A 26,514-nucleotide genomic window follows, 5' to 3' on the forward strand; every position below is an offset into this window, starting at 1 on the left:
AATTTACCCATGTTATGTAATACTGTCATTTCAGGTTGTAATATTACTATCACTAATTTACCCATGTTATGTAATACTGTCACTTCAGAGTTGTAATATTACTATCACTAATTTACCCATGTTATGTAATACTGTCATTTCAGAGTTGTAACATTACTATCACTAATTTACCCATGTTATGTAATACTGTCATACCAGGTTATAATATTACTATCACTAATTTACCCATGTTATGTAATACTGTCATTTCAAGGTTATAATATTACTATCACTAATTTACCCATGTTATGTAATACTGTCACTTCAGGTTGTAACATTACTATCACTAATTTACCCATGTTATGTAATACTGTCATTTTCAGAGTTGTAACATTACTATCACTAATTTACTGTCATTATGTAATACTGTCATTTCAGGTTGTAATATTACTATCACTAATTTACTACATTATGTAATACTGTCATTTCAGAGTTATAATATTACTATCACTAATTTACCCATTGTTATGTAATACTGTCATTTCAGAGGTTATAGTATTACTATCACTAATTTACCCATGTTATGTAATACTGTCACACAAGTTATAATATTACTATCACTAATTTACCCATGTTATGTAATACTGTCATTTCAGAGTTATATTACTATCACTAATTTACCCATGTTATGTAATACTGTCATTTCAGAGTTATAATATTACTATCACTAATTTACCCATGTTATGTAATACTGTCATATCAGGTTATATTACTATCCTCTAATTTACCCATGTTATGTAATACTGTCATTTCAGAGTTATAATATTACTATCACTAATTTACCCATGTTATGTAATACTGTCATTTCAGAGTTGTACTGTCATAACATTACTATCACTAATTTACCCATGTTATGTAATACTGTCACTTCAGAGTTGTAATATTACTATCACTAATTTACCCATGTTATGTAATACTGTCATTTCAGAGTTATAATATTACTGTCACTAATTTACCCATGTTATGTAATACTGTCATTTCAGAGTTATAATATTACTATCACTAATTTACCCATGTTATGTAATACTGTCATTTCAGAGTTATAATATTACTATCACTAATTTACCCATGTTATGTAATACTGTCATTTCAGAGTTGTAATATTACTATCACTAATTTACCCATGTTATGTAATACTGTCATTTCAGGTTATAATATTACTATCACTAATTTACCCATGTTATGTAATACTGTCATTTCAGAGTTGTAATATTACTATCACTAATTTACCCATGTTATGTAATACTGTCATTTCAGAGTTGTAATATTACTATCACTAATTTACCCATGTTATGTAATACTGTCATTTCAGAGTTATAATATTACTATCACTAATTTACCCATGTTATGTAATACTGTCATTTCAGAGTTATAATATTACTATCACTAATTTACCCATGTTATGTAATACTGTCATTTCAGAGTTATAATATTACTATCACTAATTTACCCATGTTATGTAATACTGTCATTTCAGAGTTGTAATATTACTATCACTAATTTACCCATGTTATGTAATACTGTCATTTCAGTAATACTGTCATTTCAGGTTGTAATATTACTATCACTAATTTACCCATGTTATGTAATACTGTCATTTCAGAGTTGTAATATTACTATCACTAATTTACCCATGTTATGTAATACTGTCATTTCAGAGTTATAATATTACTATCACTAATTTACCCATGTTATGTAATACTGTCATTTCAGAGTTATAATATTACTATCACTAATTTACCCATTTTATGTAATACTGTCATTTCAGAGTTATAATATTACTATCACTAATTTACCCATGTTATGTAATACTGTCATTTCAGAGTTATAATATTACTATCACTAATTTACCCATGTTATGTAATACTGTCATTTCAGAGTTATAATATTACTATCACTAATTTACCCATGTTATGTAATACTGTCATTTCAGAGTTATAATATTACTATCACTAATTTACCCATGTTATGTAATACTGTCATTTCAGAGTTGTAATATTACTATCACTAATTTACCCATGTTATGTAATACTGTCATTTCAGAGTTACCCATGTTATGTAATACTCTCACTAATTTACCCATGTTATGTAATACTGTCACTAATTTACCCATGTTATGTTACTGTCATTTCAGTTACAATATTAGTTATAATATTACTATCACTAATTTACCCATGTTATGTAATACTGTCATTTCAGAGTTGTAATATTACTATCACTAATTTACCCATGTTATGTAATACTGTCATTTCAGAGTTATAATATTACTATCACTAATTTACCCATGTTATGTAATACTGTCATTTCAGAGTTATAATATTACTATCACTAATTTACCCATGTTATGTAATACTGTCATTTTCAGAGTTATAATATTACTATCACTAATTTACCCATGTTATGTAATACTGTCATTTCAGAGTTATAATATTACTATCACTAATTTACCCATGTTATGTAATACTGTCATTTCAGAGTTATAATATTACTATCACTAATTTACCCATGTTATGTAATACTGTCATTTCAGAGTTGTAATATTACTATCACTAATTTACCCATGTTATGTAATACTGTCATTTCAGGTTATAATATTACTATCACTAATTTACCCATGTTATGTAATACTGTCATTTCAGAGTTGTAATATTACTATCACTAATTTACCCATGTTATGTAATACTGTCACTTCAGAGTTGTAATATTACTATCACTAATTTACCCATGTTATGTAATACTGTCATTTCAGAGTTATAATATTACTATCACTAATTTACCCATTTTATGTAATACTGTCATTTCAGAGTTATAATATTACTATCACTAATTTACCCATGTTATGTAATACTGTCATTTCAGAGTTATAATATTACTATCACTAATTTACCCATTTTATGTAATACTGTCATTTCAGAGTTATAATATTACTATCACTAATTTACCCATGCTATGTAATACTGCCATATCAGAGTTATAATATTACTATCACTAATTTACCCATGTTATGTAATACTGTCATTTCAGAATTATAATATTACTATCACTAATTTACCCATGTTATGTAATACTGTCACTTTAGAGTTGTAATATTACTATCACTAATTTACCCATGTTATGTAATACTGTCATTTCAGAGTTGTAACATTACTATCACTAATTTACCCATGTTATGTAATACTTTTATGACTTATAAATAGTTCAGACATGCAACAACCAAAGAAGTCCAATAACATAAATTTCAAGTAAACTTTTCAGTAGCTGTTTGGTGATTGTTTAATCTGGGTTTCGTTTGTGTGGTTCTTCTTTCAGGTAACAGTCAAGTAGACGTACATTGTAATGACATATTACCATTTGCTGCTTGCCAGATTCTATCCACATGGTGTTCATTACTTGGTTTTCTGCCAAGCTATTTGCTTTGGGAACCACAAATCTTGTATCAGTTTTGTAGAGCTATATATGTATTAGTTAGTTGTATGACAGTTTCAAAGGTAATTTCTACCTTAGCTGCCATGAATCACTTTGTTATCGGGTTCCTTCTCTTGACAAATCATTTCATTTCTTTGTTATCTCCAGTGTGCAACTTACAATCAGTTTTGGAGTAGCCTATATTTTTTACTGATTTATTGACAATATTTAACATTAATTTCTTGAAAAATTAAATTTTGTGTTTCGAATGCTTTGATATTCACAAAATGCAACCATTTAAAATGGGGTCAATTTTAGCTGTTATCTTGACTAAGAAATTACCATACTCCAACTGAATTGCCATAAGAGGGTAAGGACTTTTAAATTCAGTAATCAAAGGCTAGAGGGATGGCCAGGGGCAAGGTGACCAAATATACAAGTTTTTACCACAGATTATGAACAAACCTTTTTAATTAAGGTTATTTTTGAGCTATAATAAAGTACCTATAATAAACTAAATTGGCTTTAAATGTACAATAGATGACAAAGAATGCTTAAAAATACCACTATCTCACCTTTCGTAGAAGCAAACCATGAGATATGTTCTCACTCAAAAGAAATCCACCTATCAAATGTTGTACTGGTCCAGCCTCTCCACAATGAGGACGAAGATAGAATGTGTTAAACCCACGTTCTCTAGATGAAATAATAATAACAAAAAAATGGAGTTAGAAAAAAACAATTATTATATTTTCTTAAAAAGTATACGAGTGTTTTAACTTTTTTTACCCTTCTAAATACACCAATTTTATTGGTATTTATGAACGAAATATCATGTCTAAAATCTGATTAGGTGAACATAATTTTATGAATTCTAAATATTATAACAATAATACCTTCTTTATATAGGCTTAAAGTGTATCAAAAATAATTTATTAAATTAGTTCTTTACAGATTAAAATAAAAATAAAAAATAAAAATGAAGTTAGAAAAAAACAATTATTATATTTTCTTAAAAAGTATACGAGTGTTTTAACTTTTTTTACCCTTCTAAATACACCAATTTTATTGGTATTTATGAACAGAAATATCATGTCTAAAATCTGATTAGGTGAACATAATTTTATGAATTCTAAATTATTATAACAATATTGTAAGCACCTTCTTTATATAGGCTTAAAGGGTATCAAAAATAATTTATTAAATTAGTTCTTTACAGATTAAAATAAAAATATGTGGACAACTTAAACAATTAACTAGTGAGACATTGTTTCATTTGCCAACAAATCAAAATAAAGTCGTTTTTTTTTGCACCATGTATGTTACACATTACGTACTTTCTGAAGTGGTTAAGAACTGTCATATTTGCATACATGTAGTACAAATAATAATTATAAGGTGGATTTTCACTATCACTCCAGTCTGATGGCAGGGTAACATCTTGATCAAACATTGGATTTTCAGGCTTGGACTCATCGTCCACTGAATCAAAGCCAATTACCTGTCAAAGAAATTACATTTTTTTTGTTTATAACTTAATATGACCTGTATGATCTAGCTAACAATACATGAAGGAAGTGGTTTTTCTTATTGCTAGTCATTTGTTTATTTTAAAACAAATTTCACATTTTACGTACTAAATTTTACATTTTAAATTACTTTAAGTATTCAATGACAAAACTTTCCTGTATGAATATTGTTATATCAGTAGTTATTATAGTGGTGTGTAAAAAAAAATAAATTCAAACTTAGAAAGATCCAACACTGCATAAGCCTAACTTTGTGTATATGATTGGTGATGGTTTCGGTTACTGAAGTAAATCTTCAACATGTAGAACAGGGTAAGAACTGATAAAGAAATATTTGTATTTTGAATTAAATAATTAAAGACTCACTGAGAACAGATTGTAGATCTCTTGAAGTATTTTATAAATATTATGTTTATAACAACACAAAACTGTTCCTTACACTGTATCTCAGTGTTTTGACCTTCCTAGTTCATCTTCAGGTTAAGAAAAAGAGTTTGAATGTGACCGTTGCCGGTGTACTTATACTAATTAATAACCTAACATCCCCTGCAACGCCTCCTACAATCCTGTACCCGTTTATACTCTCATCTCTAAGATGTGTCTGGCAACTGTCACATTCAAACTCTCTCTTTCTTAACCTGAAGATGACCTAGGAAGATCAAAACACTGTTCTCTCCGTATCAATAAAAGTGTTAATACCCATATCCGCCATTCTGAGATACACTTTTATTTCAAGCGGGTTTTTGATCATCAAGAATTGTTTCCTACACTATCAAGTTATTCAGTTACTTGATCTAATATTAAAATGACTTTTATATGGGATGAGGTAGACGTGAGAAAATGTCTTATAGAACAAAAAATAAAAATTTTCTAGTTTTACTATTTTATTATAAAATTATTTTTTTCCTACCAATTAAAATCAATTTCCATCTGATTAATTACACAATTACGACACATTAGAAACTTACACTTTGGGTGCACAAGCCATACTGTGTCTGCCTGTCCTTTTACTCCTTCCATTACATAATTTATAACTTACCTCTACTCCCAAAACATCTTGTTCACCTCACAGATAGAAGAACACAACCATCTTTTGATGCACATCACCAAAAATCCTACTCACACCTTCCTGTACTTTCATTACAAACCTAACAGTCCACAGTCATGCAAATAAAAATTTGATAGCCAGGACCTTTCTGAATAAAGCAGAGCAAATATTTTAGCCCTCATTAGATGTAAAAAGAATTTTAGCTTTGTACAGGATATCAACTAAAAACTTTGAAAAATTTACAAAAATTTATTATCAGAACAATCTTTAAATCCAATAAGACAATGAACAACCCACTGATCCTATAAAATATAAGCATTTAGAAGACTACAGCAAATCTTGCAGCTGTTTTAAAATATACAATTGATACACTGAAAGACCAATCAAAAATGAAAAGAACACGTGGATGACATGTGACTTTCCCACTCAGAGAAATCTGTCATAGCTGAACACACTCACTATGGAGGATATCAAATAAAATAGTGAAAATATAATTTACTGGACAACAAAGAAAACCAGAAATTCTTTAAAATTAAAGGAGCACTGGGAATATAGTAAACATTATAAGAAATCATCTGACTGTTTTGTTTTTAAACGATCAACACCATCTGCCTGTTTTAAAATTTAGCAGAAAAATTATACATAAATAAAACTAGAATATAAAACGTATTCCTTGATTACAACTGTCACTAACCACTTTTGATTGTAGTAATAATTTGTGAGATAAGGTCTCACAAATGATAAGTGGAGATAAATCTACAATATTTAAATAAAAAAATAAAGGTTCAGTGTCCTTATGAAGTGGATAAATACAGAATGAAACTAAAAATTTAAGACATACAACACCTAACTGTTAACAACAAAACAAACAGTAACCTGTATAAATTAGTTGTAATATGAAACGTGTTTTTTCCAAGAGAAATATAAATCTAATATACTATGATTATATTAAAACCTTGTACACAAACTATAGATAGCATTAAGTGCTACATAGTTAATGACATATACAACATACAGATATTTACTTACATACTGCAGGAAGACATGAAGATCAGGGTGGCTTCGAGGATCATTAGTAGCCTCAAACAAAGGCATGAAAATATTATCCAGGATTTGCTGGAAGTTCTCTACAATATCAATGGACTTGTAGATATCACTGAGGATAAATAAGTATTCGTATATCATTAAAAATTATCAGTGAAAAACAAAATGACTTCAATATTACAAATATAAACTTAAATATTTTGTGTGTAAAAAAGGTACTAGGAAACTAGTGATGAAATATTACTTATTGATTTCAGTAGAACATGAAACATCACTGAATATTACAACCGTCTGTTTACATTTTTTACCACCTATATGTATGTATCATATATGCGTACATCAACTTCTTGAAAACGTTTTGGATCTTAAAAGAGTGATTTTCTATTCCACAGCAGCAACAGAATCTCACATAGTTTTGCAAGAAGATATTTCCTGATTTGAAACTAGCCATCTAGAGAAGAGCATTCTTCTTATCAATGATGTCATGTGCAAAATAATATTTCTAATGAGTTAACCATTTCTTGGTAATATGTGGAACAACAATTAGATATGTTATGAGCTGGAATGAAAACATCTTTCACATTCATGTTACATTTTATTGAGGAAATCCAAATGGATGAACAAACATCAGAATCTTCTGTCTACAGATTGTTATTTGAAGAACTTTAAGCCAATCATGCTGCGTAAGATTTACTGAATGTTGGTGAGTGTGTCATCAGATTAGTTGGAACTCTAACAGGAGCTTGTTTTTAAGGATTCTAGCAACTCTTGAGTTGTCCATTCCATACATCAGTGGCCTGTAAAATCAGAATTTCAGATCTATTGTTGTCTCCTACAAATCTCAGCCCAAACGGTTTTCATTCAATACCAGAACCTATCAGCCAGCTGGACAATGACAGATAACAGTTCGTCTGAAATGTTGTTTATATATGTACTGTAATAGGGTTTTGTAATGACAGCATGACTTGTATAGTTTTTGGTCTGTTTGCTTCACTTGATTTCTTTCATAGTTACAGAATGATAGTTTAATAAATGTTTTATCATATAACCAACATCTGTCACACACACTCAAACAAACAACACTTGAATTGGGTTTTAACTTTTTTACCATTTTGATGGTAAGTAAAATCTTTTCCAAAACATGGTTTTGTTTTATTAGATCAAAAATAAAATAGTTGTAGAAAACTCTCAACTTCCTGTTTAAAAACCAACACAAAATATTCAATGCGATTAAAAACTTTACTCTTTAGCAACACAACAAAACAATTTCTTTTCTCTAATAGAAATATTTTAGTATCTAACAGAAGTTCCCTTCTGACAAATTCTTAATCAATAAAACTGCATTCTTAAGGAATCTTATAGAAATTTAAATATGAAAAATATGTACAAGTAATTTTTAAACTATTTTACGTCCATTATGACATTACAATACGTTGTATTCTAATTGATGCTTTTGTACTTTACAAGAGTAACATTGTGTTATACTGCTATAATATTCAACCTAACTCCTAAGGATATCCTATGACAGTACAGCAAACTCCTCCACAAAATGAGTCCTTCTAACACTTGACTAAATTTTCTCACTTCATTACTTGACAAAAGTACTCAATGAGATACTTGAAAAAAAATAACTGAAAGTGGTTAAAAAAAGTGAGTTATAAGTTGAGTACTCAACTAAAAATATTTCTTACATCAAGTAACATTCATGCCAAACTTGGAAACATACATCAGAATAACATTATTTAAATTACTATCACTTTAATTGTAACTTAATATAATATCAACCACTAACCAATTAAGAAAAAATAACACTTCACAAATTTAAACATACTGCACAAGACTTGATGACTGACATAAATGGCATTTCAACCAACATTCAATGATGTATCCCTAAAACTGACCAACAGACCAAGTTGCTGGTTGCATAAATCAAATTTTGGGAACTTGAAGTGTTATTATGTTATTATATACACTATTCTAAGTGGAAACATTTACACTAAGCCTTTTGAAGTATCATGATTCAAGCTATTATCATTGATTGTGATGTAGTAACATAACTTTCACCCAATGATATTAACTTCCAAATACAGCAAACTATGTATTTAGAGAGCAACCAAAAATCAATCTGTTAATCTATACAATTAATAAAATTATATTTTACATTTCTATTAGTAAAGAATAGAATGCATTATTTTTATCAAATAGGAAACCTTGTTGAAAATAATATTTCCTGCCATAATAGGCCATGCTTTGTCAGTTAAGGTGTGTTACACCAAAGAGCTGAAAATATTATAGATCATTGATATAAATATTAGTTCAACTAAACACTGTTCACGTTATATTCTAGCTTACCTATTACATTCTGCTCCTGAGTGTACAGCCTTATCAGCAATGACTTTCAGCAATATTAATGTACTTATGTTGTCATTACAGACACTTCATGATGGAAGTGCACATTTAGTTGCTGAAGAACTATGAGGCTTGAATATTTATTAGATGGGTATTTCTGTGAAGTAATATCACATCACAAACTACCTTACAAACTCATCTAGTTTTAAAATAAATTTTTATCATGCTATACAATGTCAGTTGTTCTTCAGCAGGTGCAGTAGCTATGTATGTAACGTGAATTTTGGAAAACAGTTACTATAGAAAGCAAATTACATCAATAATGTTACAGTAAAAAAAAAAAAAGATAAAGTCACTGGACTTTAAAAAATAAATCAAGGTAGAAACATACTTACATAACAGACTCTTCTTAATTGGTTACATCTATAAACAGCTTTCAAATGATTTCTCATTCGTATGAAGTTCAACTATCAACCAATAGAAGTGATGCCTATTCTAACTTTCCACACATGTTATGACCAATAGATTAAACAATTAGGTGAGAAAATATTGCATTTATGACTTACTAAAGTCGAGGAACTTGGATTAGCCACCTCACATTGTCAGAGTACACATTGTTATCAACAGTCCACTTAGCTAGATGGTCCCATTCATCTCTATCTCTACCATATACTGATAGTCGAAACTCTGCATTCTGGTATTTGCTTTCCTCCAGATCAAACATCACTTCCTATAGTGCAATAATAACATATTTAAGATTGCAAATTTGTAATGAACTTTATCATTTGAAATTTACAATAAAAACTGTTTTAGGCTTCTGAGAAGCAAAAAGAAAAATACTAATAATATTTTAATACAAAGTATATCTTGTAGCAAATGAATATTATTAAAATGTTATAATTATTTCATGGGCATTTTATTTCTCATAAAATATATTTAAGTAAAAAATGCATTTAAAATTCTACTAATAAAAGAATGCATCTTTAATTTTAATATTTCATTCTTAGGTTACAAAAAATCCTAGAGCCAATATTCAAATTATAAGAGAACATGACACTGAAAACGTTTTCATACTTCGATTAGATAAGAAATAACTAGAGAAAAAACATAGTTTATAATCTTATTTTGTTTTATTAAAACAACTTTGCTTGAGTTTTGAGTCTCACTTGAAAACCATTACTTATGTTATTAAGAGTAGATACAGAATTATATACCACAAATTTTCTTTCTCTTCATATCTTCGAGCAAACATAAAACAGTTCATAACAATTTTTATTAGTCTTGAATATGACTTTGATTGTTGCTTTCACAAAAAAAAATGAAAACAAAGTTAACAAGGCAAGTTGGTTTTAACAAACCACATATTTTAGCTACTAGCTTCGTCCATCAGTGTGTTAGCTGTACTTTAGCTACTAGCTTCGTCCATCAGTGTGTTAGCTGTACTTTAGCTACTAGCTTCGTCCATCAGTGTGTTAGCTGTACTTTAGCTACTAGCTTCGTCCATGAGTGTGTTAGCTGTACTTTAGCTACTAGCTTCGTCCATAAGTGTGTTAGCTGTACTTTAGTTACTAGCTTCGTCCATAAGTGTGTTAGCTGTACTTTAGTTACTAGCTTTGTCCATCAGTGTGTTAGCTGTACTTTAGTTACTAGCTTTGTCCATCAGTGTGTTAGCTGTACTTTAGTTACTAGCTTCGTCCATCAGTCTGTTAGCTTACCTTGAGAATTGATGCAAAGTACTTGCCATTGATGTAGTTATCAGTTTTAAGAAATATTTCTCTGAGACTGCTCTCCCCAATTGGATTGTACTTAGCATTGAATTTGTCAAACCTATGAAAAGTGTTTCGATCCTGAAATGATAAGAAAACAATTAGAAAGAAAAATTACTGATGACAGTCATTATAAATGGCATGCAGACAATATAACATGACTTATATAATATCACAAAAAGTTTTCATAATTTGTTTCTTAATAACTAATATTAAGACTATTAAAATGAAAACAAAATTTTGGATATATTTCTTATTTATTCCTAGATTTACACAAAATAACTTTTGAGAGAAGTCCAGATTTCAACTCACAGCATGGACATCCAGTAAGTCCACACTGAGATCATATGCTGTGATATTCAGCGACTTGAAAACCTAAAGATAAGAAAAGAAACTATATTACTATTTTATAAAATTAGTGATTTACAGTTTTAAAACAATAATGAAGACCTGAGTATTTATACAAATAGTTTTAACTTGTCCATAAAGTTGAAATATAGACCTACAAATACATGATTAAGAGTTAAGTTGTCTATTTCAAAAAACAATATTATACTTTGCTTACAGATAACTGTTATTTATAGTTCTCTAAACTATCACTTCAAAATTTCACAAATTAAACTGACTGACTAAAATCTCGTATTTTGTATAGTTCTAATAAATTATAGATAATTAACATCTATGTTCAGAATCATAAAATCAATTCAAAGTTAATTAACACAGAATTTCTACTTACCTGAAGAACACCAAAGTTTTAGACAAATAACAGCGGTCAGCTTTAGGTTTTAATGAGAGGATTTATTCATCATCAGCTGTAATTAGCTACAACTGTTAGATGCTCATCTGAATTATATAATTTTAACTTTGTTTTACTTACAGCACAAGTATACCTATAACAAATGTGTTTATCATACTGCAAGCTAAACAGAGACAATAAAACCACAGTTGGTCATTCTTGCTCTTTGCACTTATTAACAATGGCTAAAATTTGTTCTCATACCAATGATAATGTCAGCATAATCAAAATATTGGACAGATAGCTATTTATTGTGTTTGATTTACTTTATTTTACTGTGTTTTCTTTTTCTCTATTGATAGATTGTGTAGTCTTAAATCACAATCTTCCAAACAGGATATTCCTTTTTAACTTATAGGTGATACATTGTTCAAGAAAACACCAGTTATTAGTCTTTGTTGCCAAAAGTTATATTTGTTCATTGAAAGGAAAAATATACACACACTATCACCATTTAAATCTAAACGTTTTATACAAATTAATTAAAATTAAACGGTGTGAGGTAAAGCCCAATTCTTATATAAACATTTCCTCAACAAACCAAATAATTAAAACACACATCTACAGTTACAATACATATGTAAACACGACTTTTTTTTTTCAAATTTTGCTCATTTTTTCTTAGCCCCACTATGCTATTCTAATAATAACTAACCACATGTTAGAAATGAACTGAACCTGCACAGTAGCGATACATTATTTTCATATGGTTTGTGTCAAGTGAGTGTTACAGTTACTTTATTTTACTTAAAGCTAATACATACAGTTAAAGAAGGTTATCAATGTTTCTAAAATAATCATAGTTACAATAAATATCACTATTTCATGCTACAAAGTTCACAGATTAAAAACAAGTATTCTCACACTACTAGCTTTATGATACAGTACTCTTGACTTTACTTCTCTGATTGTATACAATATTAACTTTTTTATCCAGTAACCTTACTGAAATTGTGGTTTCTCCATATTAAGTTGTTTCATAACAAGCTTCTAAGTGCTTTACTGTACTTATTTAAGTCTAACTGTTACAAAGAAAAAAATGTTTAAGCCAGAGAAATCCTACATGTTTTATCCTTTGTTTGTTCCATTATGGATCTCAAACACCATTACGGTATCCAGTAACTGTTTTTATACTAAATTAATAGTTTTATCCTTTGTTTGCTCCATTATGGGCCTCAAACACCATTACAGTATCCAGTAACTGTTTTTATACTAAATTAATAGTTTTATCCTTTGTTTGCTCCATTATGGGTCTCAAACACCATTACGGTATCCAGTAACTGTTTTTATACTAAATTAATATTTAATTACAGCAGATAGTTACTGAGATTCTCCAAAACTTTGTAATAAAAATATTTACCATGTCAAGAGTCATCATAACACCATCTTTTTCACAAACAATATCATCGTGGTTAGTTTTAATTTTCTTCTTAATAAAACGCAGCAAATGTTTTTGATTCATACATGATGAAGCATGAATGTGAGTATCCACCTAGGGACAACAATTCAAAAATCATTATTAAATATTCATCCATATTAAAACAAAGGCATTTATGAAACCCATTCACTGAAATACAAGAGCTAAGATAAATTAACTACACAACACAGTTTCTAGTGGATCAAAAGTTTAGAATCATGACATAAATAATATTTCACACATTTTTAAATTTTCATAAAAATTTTTGTATGTGTTGCATTTATTTAGAATTCCAATTTGTTTTTCTTCAAGTTTCAATAGTTTTTTTTAGCTGTTTCACTAAATAATAAACTGATTTCAAAACAAATGTTAACTGGAAAGCAAGTTCATATAATGAACATTAACAAAGAATCCCAATAATGCTACGTACATATTACAAACACTCATTAAGTAATTAAAAACAACACAAACTTTTAGAAAAGTAGAAAAAAATTTATGTCAAAAATCTTTGATGAAATTAAAATAACATCAATAAACAAAAATTTAAGTTTGAAATGGTACTGCAAAAGATCATTAAGATGATAAAAATAAACTCTGATATAACAATTATTTCTTACTTTTCTTATGTTATAGAAATCTCGGTGAGGAGAAGCTTTTTGAGCAGCCAGTTCTTGTAGCTCATTTAGTAGTACATGCAACTGATACTTGGATGACAAGTAACTTAATCTTCGATAGCAGAATGATTTCCTAACAATAGAATGTTACCTTTTTCATGTTTTTTACATATTTTAAAACATTAAAATTTAATGCCATTTAACTGTCTGTTAATCTACTTGTCACAATATCACAAGTTTATATAAAACAACACAAAATGTTACTATATCAGTTTATTTCCAAATTTGGGAAATGATGTATTTGAAACATGGAATATTCAATACTTCCCCAACTTAGAAAGTATACAAGTAAACAAACTCTCTAAACACTACTTTATTTGGTACATTATTAAGTACCAAGATTATTAAACCTTTTTTTAATATAGAAAGGGAAGAACAGGGTTTGTTTGTTTGTAATTAAACATAAAGCTACACAATTGACTATCTGTGCTCACCCACCACAGGTATCAAAACCCACTTCTTAGCATTGTAATTCTGCAGATATATTACTGTGCCACTGGGGATGGGGAATGGGGGAACAGGAATCTTGAAAAAGATAGAGAAATAAGATAAGTAGCTGAAAGTGAAAACACAATCACAAAACAGTATGCAAGCAGCCTGGAGTTTGAAACACAATGTTGACATTTATTTCATGAAGCGACAAAACCATATTTTGATTCTCATAACATATTACAGGTTTTACATATGGATTCTAATGACCTAGAAAGTCAACCCCATATGTTTAAGAAACATCTCTGCAATTAAGATAAAAATAATTCTGATGAAGTCTTTAAGTTTGGGACATTCTTTGCAAATACTTTATTTTCCTATGAGAACTTGTTAAATAGCAATGGCATAAATAGTCCTTGATATATTTTGCAGCAGTTACAATTACTGATTCAGTAAAACTGCTTGAAGTGAAGTTTATAACAAAGTTTAAAAGTACACTGACAGAACAGTACCCAATTTCATATGGATACAAGTTTGACATTTCAACTGATAAGGGAATCCTGCAGAACTAAAGAGTTAAGGTCATTAATATTAATAATTATTTCTTACAATCCTTTAGACTACAACTTACTGATACAACTGTACCTAACTTTACCTTGCAGATCAGAACAACTAAATCAATCAACATATTTTTTTTACAGTAAGGACTGAATGAATGGAATTACCTTCACATTCACTGAATCTAAATACCATATATGGGATGGTCTTGAGAGATGCATCACATTCCATTAAATTACTAGATATCCTAAAAATATCTTAAAATTGCAGAATGAATACATATAACTCAGAAACTTATCAGCTTTCTGTCTGATGCATGTAAAATTGTTGACAAGCTGCACTTTCTGTTCAAGGTGACCAAACTATGTGATGAAGTAAAAAAGTTATGAACTGCAAAAATGTAAACCTATATATGTTTAAGTAATTACTTAAGAGAATAATAAGATAACTGGCTAATCATAAGGGTTCCCAATCACATATCTGAACATAAGATACTTGATTTATATAAAAATTAACTGACTGTTGACATGGCATAACATTGGTTTAACTTGCTGTAGCTGTATAATTTTTAAGCTCTGATGGTCATTTAATGTTTGGAGCAGAATAAATGAAAAATAACTTTAGATACAAACAAAAGGAAGACTTGATCTAAAGTGCTCCAAGGGACAATATATATATATACATATACACATATATATATATACACACACATACAGCATTTATTTACAGTAGTTATCAATTATTTACAGTACACAAAAAACGTTAATGATATGTTGTTCTTCAATTGATACATACAATGGGCCATCTGCAATCAGTGCACAAATCAAATTCATGTCACGAACAAAATCTGATAAGGACAAAAAACGGATAATCACAACGACATCCATCTTTCATATCATCTAGACTAGGGGAGACTTGAATTACACCATCTTCCATTTTAAGCTGGTATCCAGCATTCTCAGGAAAAACACATGTCCAAGGGTCTTTCACCATAGGAGGATCGTGGTAAGGGTGGTCTGTAATTTATACATTCAACAAAGAAATAGTGATAGCATATTTATCTAAAACAAACTTATCAACAAATATTTTTTAAAGTAACAAAAAAAGATTGAAAATTAACTCAGTATTACAGTTTATTCCCTCTGTGGAATTATTTTATTCTCTTAATTTCCTTATAACGTTGGTGTTTTTGCCACAAAATGTGAGAGTCATAAAAAACTGGTTATTTATGATTTTATGGTTGATTACTTTCTTTCATAACACCACGTTATTCATCTTTAAATACAATATTCAACAATCATTTGACCAACATTTTTGGGCCTATTGTTTTCTGTTACATAATTTATCCATCTATGTATACATGCATGTGACACAAACTTTAAAGTAAACAAGTATTCAACACTTGGTTTGGATAACTCTTCTTAACCATTAGGTCTTCTTTGACATCCAAAGTTTTGATATTCCTGGGAAGATAAGAAGGAAAACCTCAGGTACAAGTAAAATCACAGCTGATTCAGATTTTATTTTCAATTCTATCATCTCTAACCATGAAAATATAGCTGCAGAAGAAAAACAGTATATATTGGGCATGTATCAGGATTTAACTGAAAACTTCTGAGAAAGCCTGATACATACTTAAGAATTGTGGTAAATGCATAATTCTGTCATGTAATTTAAACAGCATATAACTATCAGAAAACTCTTGAGATTCTTCTGGGATGCAGTATTCATATAGCCAAGACAATGTTAACTACATTTGTATGGGAATATGGATTTAACAAAAAAAGAAAAGAGTTAATATATGCTATAGAGTCCATAGTATAATGCAGCCCAAATATTAACATGATGATTTAGTTTCCCTTGCCATCATAAATGTTTAAAATAAGAACAAAATCACTACATTCTTTAAAGTTTTCTTACACTGAAAATGTATTTCCAATAGATACCTACTTCTACTCACAAGATTAGCTATTCTCATTCATTACTGCCATCTATATGTGAACTTTTTATAACACGTGCCACAAGTCTTTTGTACCCCCTATTGGAAGCAAATGATTCCACTGTCTCTCTCATGCAAATCATCATGCACCATTTCTCCCCCTCCCAGTAGGAGGACAGTGCATTCATGTGATGCAAGTGACTCCATCTATGTGCCTCTACTGAACTATCAGATGATGAAAACACTACAAATGATTGAGAAGTAAGGGTGAGAAGAGTGAGTAGAGGTAAATACCTATAGGAAGTAAATTTTCAGTTGAAGAAAATTATAATTTCTGATATGGCACTTCCCTCCACCAACAAGATTAGCTAGAATTCCATACTGAATAGGAGGAGAGACTGGTGCAAAATAAAAACAGATGTACCCCCCAAAAGTATCTGAAGGATGCCTCTGCAGAGTAGATAGTCAGATCCAAAGACAGGAATTGCATCATTTCTGATCTAGGTATAATCCTCATTCATTCATGTAATGTGTAAGAAATCAGGATGGTAAATGAGAAGAGCATGTCTGAGTAGGAGGAAAGTAATCCTAACTGGAGACAGACACAGTAACTCAATCCAACACTAATAAAGGTAGATAAATAAGGATGAGTCCTATGATGTGGCAGACTGTACTTGGTAAGTCAACTGCATTCAAAACCTCCTCACAGGTCACCAACATCCAGGTGAGGATAGGATGAGGATCCTACCATTTTTACCTCAAACCCAAAACTGTGGAACTGAGAACTACTCTGATTTCTGGAAACAACAGAGGATTAGCTCTGTGCTATCGATCCAGGAATTTGACATTCAATATCTAAAGGAAATATATCACTTGCAATCAGCTTCTGTAACCATGTGAAACAGGGCAGAACCAGGTAAAGAGCAATAAACATCCACATACAGAGAGTCAAGAATAGAAGTGAAACAAACCCACATATCCCTGCTGTGATCCATAACACAGGAGAAGAAAGTGAGAGAGGAAAACAGACAACCCATAACCTGTGTGAGTAATTATGTTGATTGGTTCACTCTAAATCCAAAACCAGCTACGGAAGAGAAGGATGATGACTTCCAACCAAAGGGGTGAACTGTATTTTGACATCTCACTCTGTTATATGATTAATCACAGATCAGAGGATATGACATCACCTACACTGGCAGAATGCCAACATCCTACTCTGAACTAAAAGGTTATAGGATTCCTCTGTAGATGACTACCCCATTGGCTTGGAAATGGTAAGAAGTAAGGGCTCTTAAACTCTACTAGAAGAAAAAAGGGGGGCTGAGAATGCATTGGACAATTCATAAGAATGATGACACCCAAGACAGTGCAATGTGTGATCATGAAATTTATTGTGAAAAGCAGGCCATACCAGTTTATTCAATTAAAGCATGACAGAAATGGGTAGCTATCCCTTTCTACTTTAGCCACAAAGTCCATGGATAGTAGTGACAATTTATGAAGCAAGTGTCATGACCTTATTCTCCTACGAGTGATCTTGTGAAACACCCTATTTCAAAGGTGAACATGCAAAGCCATGGTAAGGAAGTGATAGTCAACATAGCAAACAGTGCAAATTATTGTTAAAGAATACCTGTTCATAACAGAACAAGATCCATGTATAAACTCTACTAGAAGAAAAAAGGGGGGCTGAGAATGCATTGGACAATTCATAAGAATGATGACACCCAAGACAGTGCAATGTGTGATCATGAAATTTATTGTGAAAAGCAGGCCATACCAGTTTATTCAATTAAAGCATGACAGAAATGGGTAGCTATCCCTTTCTACTTTAGCCACAAAGTCCATGGATAGTAGTGACAATTTATGAAGCAAGTGTCATGACCTTATTCTCCTACGAGTGATCTTGTGAAACACCCTATTTCAAAGGTGAACATGCAAAGCCATGGTAAGGAAGTGATAGTCAACACAGCAAACAGTGCAAATTATTGTTAAAGAATACCTGTTCATAACAGAACAAGATCCATGTATTGAAGGTATGACAAATAGGCCCCTGAAAGAAAAGAAAGCATTAATAGAGACATACCCATTGTCAGAGTCATACCAAGATATGAAATACAACTACAGGTGGAAGGCAAAGTCCTGAGTAAGCCAAAACTGCAATATGATGTAAATAATGGGAGATGAACATGTTACAGATGGTCCAGATGCTCAATTGTAGGATTTCCTACCAAGAAGAGAAATCTTTGGATAAAGACGGTTGCCATGAGATAAAGAGATGAGAACAAGAACCCCATAAGCAAAATGTACTAGTAATATAACAATAAAGGGCACATACATGAAATATAAGTCTATCCACGTCTGGACAGGTCTAGAGATGAGAAACAGAGGGGAGGTAAACAGATAAAAAGAGAAGTTATCCCCATGAGCTGCCAAGGGTTTAGGAAGGAAAGAAGGATACAGATAAAGGAGAAGATAGGTATGGTGATAAAATGTTTGTGTAACACCAATGATGAACAAGTCAGATTGCTGATGCCAACAGACCACAAGGAAGAGGAATATGCCTTAAGAGACAGGTGAAACAAAAAAACATGAGGAAAAAAAGTTCAAATGGAGAATCACATTAATATCCAAATCTGGAAGAGCAGGTCACCAAGAAAGGCAAACAAATCTAGAAAGAATGAATTAACATGATAAATACAACTGAAAGGAAAACTCTGTGGTACAGCAAAAGATGAAAGATATGGGAGCTGTCTGATAATCTGAAATTACGAAGACTGAAGATCCTTGGTCAAAACACCATGTAAGAAACTCGGATACACCAGCAGAAAAATTCTGAGTCTGGTCTCATGTGTGGAAGACTTTCCATTTTCACTTAAAGACATCCAAGAATGAAGAACAGATGAATTGAGCCAAATAAAAACTATACAATAGAAAACCAGATCTCCTCATCAAGGAATGGACAAAAGCTAGGTATGAAGATGGAGGATATGAAGCACAAGATGCAGAACCAGTAACTATGATTTATGAAAGAGGTTGGGTAACATGGGAAGTGGTACAGGATAACTGTAGTAGTAAATGAGGAAACCATGGTTAAGTTGGTCAGTAGAGAATAATCAGAAGGACTTGGGATGGAGTGATATAGATAAGGGAAACTACCTGATGAAGAAATTGGATAAGAGGATAAAAATATGAATTTGTGTGAACAATCCTGACTGAAAGCATCTATAGCTAAGGCCTGAGGATGAAGTACTGAGAACCAAAAGACAGGTAAATGGTGATTGAGGGTTGTGGCAAATGCATCAATGTGAGGAAAACCCTACAGATTACAAAGCCACCTGAAAACAAGAGAATTAAAAAAAAAACACTGTTGGTGAAATATTGGTGGGGTTGGAAAGACAATCCACCATGAAGTTGAAATCACCCAGGATGTGGCATGAAATTAAATTAACGTGTTCCACATGGGCCTAATACAGGAGACCCAATATTGAAAACAAAGGGGTTTTAACTTAGTGTCTCCTTTTCGATTCGATTGATATATGCCACCACTGTTGAGCTGTTCAAATGGATCATTAGTAGATAACACCTGGCAATAGGAAGAAAGTGATCCAAAACCCAATGAACAGGAAGGAACTCCAAGATGTTGATATGTAAAGATCATCCATTGACAGACCAATAACCTGAAGCCTACTAGTGATTAACCCACACACCCCAGCTCTGAAAGGAATCATTCTTAAATGATATGTGAATATGTATGAAGAGAAACAAGTGGTACACCCATCAATGCATGAGTTTTGTCTACCTACCTAAGGAGATCTACAATGGATGGAGGAGTATCCAAGAGACCTCAAGCAATATGCCACTTCTCATGCAGAGTCAACTAAAGGGAGCACACTCTTGTTTGCAAATAACAATACCTTTTTTAACACAAATATATTTTAATATACAAACATAACAAACAATACAATTTACAATAACAATTATTACCAATAATTACTACAAATGATGCTTTACATACAACAGTTTTATAAACTTACAGACAAGGCTGAGTCTTATATCCAGTCTACAACTGGATATTTTATCAGTGACCTAAGTACACCATGAGCAAATTATTTCTGAGTTGATATTGTTGCACCTCACTTAAGCTAGCTAGTTTTATTGACCTTACACTGATTACAAGTTCACTCCTTCCTGTGTCCTCAGAGAAATAATAACATCCAAAGTAATTCACTGAAACATTAGAAATCTATAAATGTTCCTGATCCAATTCTGTAGTTTTCTGCTTAATAGGCATTAATTACAGTTATAGCTTCCTAGGCCTATAACACAGTGATTGTAGCTGACCAACAATATTCTCTTGGTTTTTCAGCGTGTAGGTTTTTTTTTAATACATCAATCCTGTGAGACTTCAGAACATTCACCAAAACTCACAACAATACTGTCAATCAATAGTATATTACAAACCAACCTAGTACTTTGTTGATTCTTACACACATGAATGTTCTACAAAGATCAAGAACAGGCAGGACTTGTGCAATATACAGTCAAGAATATATGTCTCATATAAAAAAGATAACTACATAGAAATAAGTATAGGCATCAAAATAAATGCACAATGGTAAATCTATTATACTTCTCAACATAAAAGATAAGAAACTGAAGCTATGAAGCCAGCTCAAAGGGCAGGGCATGAAATTGGTACATTACCCCAACAGATGAAACAATGATGAAGTCAATATCATACAGAGATAGGAATATGCAGGTAAGCATTGCAGAAATCTAACTTAGTCATCCATAGACCCAGAGAAAATGCTTACCGAAGAGTGAGGAAAGTTTCCATGGTGAAATGCATGAGGTGAACAAAACAACTGAGGCAAGTAAGATTGATGACAAACCTCCATTATTTGATCTTTTTGGGAACCACAAGCAGAAAAGAGTGAAACCCCAGTGAATGATGTGTAACAAGTGTGATAGTCTGTGGGATGAAAAGGGCATGTATTATACCACTGATAGATGCTGACAAATTAGAGGATGCCAAGATGAAGGTAAAGTAACAGGTACCTGGGGCAAGGGAGGTGGGGCAAGAAATGGAATTTTAAAAAGACCTCAAGAGCCTGAACAATGGTGGTGAAAGGATACCATCAATGAACAAAGGCTGCAAGTCAAGCTCCCACTGAGCTTGAACATGCCAATTAGTGACCAAAACTGTTGGCAATATACAGTATGTCATCGATAAAAAACAATGAATTGTGGCACTACAAGGAGGAAGGACAAGTGAGGACTTTAAAGGGGAAGAACAGGAAACTGGAACTGGGCTGTGCTCAGCTCTGACTCAGATAAATGGACTACCAGATGTAAAAGGGAAAATTGTTGCTAACAGATAACATCCATGACTCCAAGGATTATGAGCCAATATTAAAGACAAAACATCTTAAAAACAGAGCCACACACAAATACTTAAGGAGCAGGTAAATGGGTTCAAGATAAGGTAGCACCAGGACTTAAAATGTCCCAACAATAGATAAACCACATTTGCAAAGCCAGAGCTGAAGATGACAAGTGAGCCTAAATGGAAGTAAGGAGGGAGGGGATATCCCCAGTAAATCCCTCAAAATTTCTGTAAAGAGTTTCAGACAGAAGGTGGATTGTGAAATTTACTATAAAAGAGTTGTGAGGGTATTATAGAGGTAGGGTTATTGAGCATGGGTGAAACAAATAGGAGATTTGTAGCTCACCTCTATAAATGTGTAAAACCAAACCCTACAGTTACTGGATAAAATATGGACAGTTAGTCCTATGATACATGTAGGCAGACTGATCCAAAGCCTATTGAAGATGAAGCATACTAACACCATCACCCAACTGAAAGGAGAATTGTTCAGCATGAACCCAAATAAATTTGGGAAGTATTTTCATGCAGTAATATAAAATGTGTGTCACAAGATATAAGAGCAAGGGATAAAACATCACATGCTCGAAAATTAAAGTTCAATAAATTGTGGAAGGCTGAATAGAATCCTCAGGAAAAGTATGGGTAAGGCATGGCAAGTTCAGGAAGTGAAAACAGGTGCTCAAAGTCCTCATTAGTTTGCCTGGGTTTAACACGTTCATTATCTGGAGATAAAGGTTAACCCATATGCCTGTGGTAAAGTGCCTGTTGAATATGAGACTCCTGAAGTGATGGCATGAACTTCAGAATTCATGTCATATTAGTCAATAAAAGTGTCTAAAGTAAGAAATAAATGCACCCAGAAGAAGGGGAACTGAACCTGAGTGCTTTACAAAAAACTGAGTACGTTCAACTAAACTACACCAAGAACAAATTCAATTTAAAATAATAATCCAGACAAATAATTTAAAAATGTCTGACTGCAAGTGCTGTCAATCAAGAAGCAACAGTTTAGTAGAGTTGCACATGCCATATGAGTACACTATGTTCCTACTGGTGAAGAAGTGACACATGATAATTTGGATGAAAGACACAACAGAATCATTTGATTCCAAAAGAAAGATGTGGAAGGTTTGTGGCATGCATAATAAAAACTTTTACATATAGAGGGCAGCAATGAACAAGAATAGCTAAGCTTGTGAGAGGATGGAAGTACTGTATTGAAAGACAATATTATTTTAATTGTCTCTGAACAAAATGCCAGAACAAAATAAATAAAATTATTATGACATTCATAAATGAGAGCACGAGCATACATATACATTTCCTTACAGAAATATATGCAAATTACAAAAATATTTTGCTTTATACATCATAAACTATTGTTTAATTTCCATAACATATCATGGAAATGTCCCAATTACAGATATAAATACATTACAAAAGTACTTACAATATTAAGTGTATGTGTTCAATTCTGAATAAAACAACCTGTATCATCAATTCAATGTTTATGTTGTATAGTAGTTTAACTTATTCCATTACTGGATGAAACTTGGTCAAAATAAAGTTTCATATGAGCCATCTGTAAGAACTTCGAGCTTTCACTATTATAAAATATTTAATTGCAACATTTCTCTTTCTGAAGAAACAGTAAAAACCACCGACCATTTCTGTACATTTCAATGTCTTTCAACATTCGTTTAATACTTCCATATAAAGTTTTTATTATATAAATATCATCTGTGGTTAAATTTCCAAAATACTGCATGCAGAATCACTATGCTCACAACCAATGGCATACCAATAAAAATAACTTTCCCATGATGACGAGAAAACCCACTTGTAGAGAAAATTATATATTTAAAAATGGCTGGTATGGGTAGAGAAAGCACTAATAGAGGAGCGAACAACTTTTTGACCTGACATGAACCTGACGACAACCGAAGAAGGTCGAAATGTTTGTCGCTCCTTTACTAGCGCTTTCTCTATCCATACCAGCTATTTTTAAATGTATAAAAATAACTTTTATAACACACCATAAAATTAGAAGCCTATCTTTAAAATCAGTAATCAGATCTAGGTTTTATGTTATATGTGTGGGATTTAAGCACCTTTATATTCATTTATATATAATTATATTTTTATGACTTTTTTTGCCCATTCACTTGCAGCCTAACAAACAATGCCCTATTTAGCCAGAAAAACAACTTTATACAACCAAGTACAACATGATCTAACTAGGCCTGCCTCACACAGTTACACAAAAAGTATTTTTTCCCAACCATACTCTAATAGCATAATTCAAATGAAGTAAAAAACGATAAAACCAAGCTTAATAATAATTTTGGAACGTAACTGTGGCAGAATTTGTTCATAACTGAACATTTTTTTTCTTCTAACAACATATTATCACACAAAGCTTTTATCACTTTTTTCCCTCTGTACACAAGTCTGAGCTAAACTTTCAATTATTGATTTTATTTATAATGATGAGTAGATATATATATATATATATCTAAAAAAATCTTTGTTATCCAATTATCCACGTATCTGGAAAGCTCATGCAAATGAAAATTCCAATGTCTTCAGAAATGCTAGTTGTAGCCTTGTGGCACTGCTGTAGCTTCGTTTTTGTTTGTTCCTGCCAGCAAGCTTCGATTGTTAGCTGCCTGTACTGTGATTCATGTTTAAAATACTGTAATTACAACTTTTTATTAAACCTAAAGTTTTTTAAAGATTTATTATTGTTTAAAACTGTTATTGTCAAAGACAATATAGGAATATCATACTTTATAACAGTAACATAATATCATACAGAAAATTTTTTCTAACTGAAATTTTTGCCTATCTACACTGCCAAGGATAATAAAGTTTTTATTGTATATATGTCAATATACCCTAATTTTAAAATAATATTGATTTAATAATGATTCACATGTATGCTACTCTACATCTGTTTGTATGATGCTCATATAAACTGTTTTGTATTTGGTAATCCCCTGCGATAACAAATTGAACACCACCTGAGGAAAGGTGTCCTGGCCTGAAACATTGTGAATATTAAAATATGTATTTATAATTAACAGTTTTTAGTATTATAAGTTCTTCCTTTTTTCTGGTTTAAAGCATAGTGATAACATACTTTTCATCCCACATACAAATTTTTGCTTACTAGTTATAAAAAACAGTAACTATCACTAATTTTGTGTTATTAATAAATTAACTTTTACCTTCACCACTCAAAGTCTCAGCCAGGTTAGACTCCATAAAAATATTGCTAGTGTCCCAAACATCATGTTTCAACTGTTGCAAAAAATTGAAACGTTAAAGAAGGAAAACTCTGATTTGAAATGTCCATATATTTCTTTCGTAGTACTAAAGCTTCAATTAAAAACTTAGATGCCTGGTGTAAGTCTTCGGTTGGAACCTGAGAGTAAATACAATATTTACATGAAACAAACCTGAAATATTGAGGACTTCTTATGACAAATGATTTTGATATTAGAAAGAAATGTCATAAATTTTTCTACATATGTGAATAATAAGAAGAGCAAAACAGAAAATAATAAAAATAATGTATGCATGCATATATATATATAACCCACACAAACACATGGAGCATTATAAATGCAGCTGTAAGTTTTACCCTGAGATATTCCAACGTCTTGACCTACAACCTCAACAGTCACACACAAAGCTTCCCAGGTCCAGTTGCCAAAGGTGTTCCAGCACAAAGTGATTTCCCGGTGATGGTAAGAGCACAAAGGAAGAAGCACTTAATTCAGTTGTGGCTTAACACAACACTACATGCAGGAATAAACATATCCTGTTTTGTGACAGGATTTCCTGATACAAGCACCATTATGTATGTTGCCACCATGGAAGTAAAAAGGGCTGACATTAATCTACGGTTAAAGATACTCTGTCTAGCTTAAACTATTGGAGAATGTGTTGGATTTGTTCATCAGTTTATTTAGGCTCAGTGGTCAGCTTGCATCCAATAGTACGGTAGTTTGATTAGACAATCATAAACTTGATGCCTTGTGTTACAATGTTTTTCGTAATAATACATGGATGCAAGGTTAAGTATTTGTTCAGATAATACTATTTAAACAGTTTGTATTTA

General features: G+C 31.4%; 1 pseudogene across 1 annotated transcript; it reads right to left on the reverse strand.

The window, feature by feature from the left end:
* Positions 1–3,312: 3,312 nt before the first annotated feature.
* On the reverse strand, positions 3,313–25,795 carry LOC143235623 (AMP deaminase 2-like; annotated as a pseudogene). The gene is made up of 11 exons (XR_013019340.1): positions 25,619–25,795; positions 15,850–16,070; positions 14,011–14,140; positions 13,337–13,468; positions 11,493–11,555; positions 11,130–11,261; positions 9,981–10,144; positions 7,051–7,177; positions 4,782–4,945; positions 4,020–4,140; positions 3,313–3,489 (listed from the first exon to the last, which is right to left on the reverse strand). The product of XR_013019340.1 is annotated as an AMP deaminase 2-like (transcript).
* Between the last annotated feature and the right edge of the window lie 719 nt (positions 25,796–26,514).

Source organism: Tachypleus tridentatus, chromosome 12 (genome assembly GCF_004210375.1).
Source record: "Tachypleus tridentatus isolate NWPU-2018 chromosome 12, ASM421037v1, whole genome shotgun sequence".
Taxonomy (NCBI): Eukaryota; Metazoa; Arthropoda; class Merostomata; order Xiphosura; family Limulidae; genus Tachypleus; species Tachypleus tridentatus.